Consider the following 725-nt stretch of genomic DNA (forward strand, 5'->3'; position numbering starts at 1 on the left):
TATTAAACCAATGCTTCTCTAACGATCCCTAGTCTGACCAATCAAACTGTAACAGGTTCCTGTGTAGCCATCAAAACGGATCCATCAAAGAAAATATATTTGAACAGACTTTATGCAAATGAATGTTTGTGAGCTTGCGAACTTTTTTCTTTTTAACTATTTGATCAAAAAAAATCATTTTTCACAACAAATTTGCCTGGAGGTGACTTCACCTGAGAAGTCCCAGAGAGACTAGGCTTTAGAATGTCAGTGGAAAATGATTTCTTCCCTGCTTGGGGAACCAAACACTACTTTCAACTCCCACTAGATCCTAAGGATTTAGATTTAATGATTATAGGTCATTGCATCAATCTACATGTTCCAAAGGCCACACCTAGGAGATTCCCGTTGGTCCTTATAACAGTTAATATTATTAAAGTTCTTTCCTACTAAATCTGACTTCATATTGTGACTATAGAACATAAAAGCTGTTCTCCTGTCCAACAAAGGCAATCACCCGAACCAGCAACCTTAACATAGCTGCTCTGCAGATTGGTTAAACCAAACTATACTGCATATAAATGAGACATTGGTTTCAGAAACAGGAAAACTAAAGGATATTTTAGAACCTTTGAAAAAAGGACCTGCCCTATGGCTATTTAACTTATTAGTGTAGAATCCACTAAAGCATTTTATCATCAATAGGATTTTATAAACTCAACAATGATACCAGATTTAAAAGGTAA

The sequence above is a fragment of the Piliocolobus tephrosceles genome, chromosome 10, assembly GCF_002776525.5.
Source record: "Piliocolobus tephrosceles isolate RC106 chromosome 10, ASM277652v3, whole genome shotgun sequence".
In the NCBI taxonomy this organism is placed as follows: Eukaryota; Metazoa; Chordata; class Mammalia; order Primates; family Cercopithecidae; genus Piliocolobus; species Piliocolobus tephrosceles.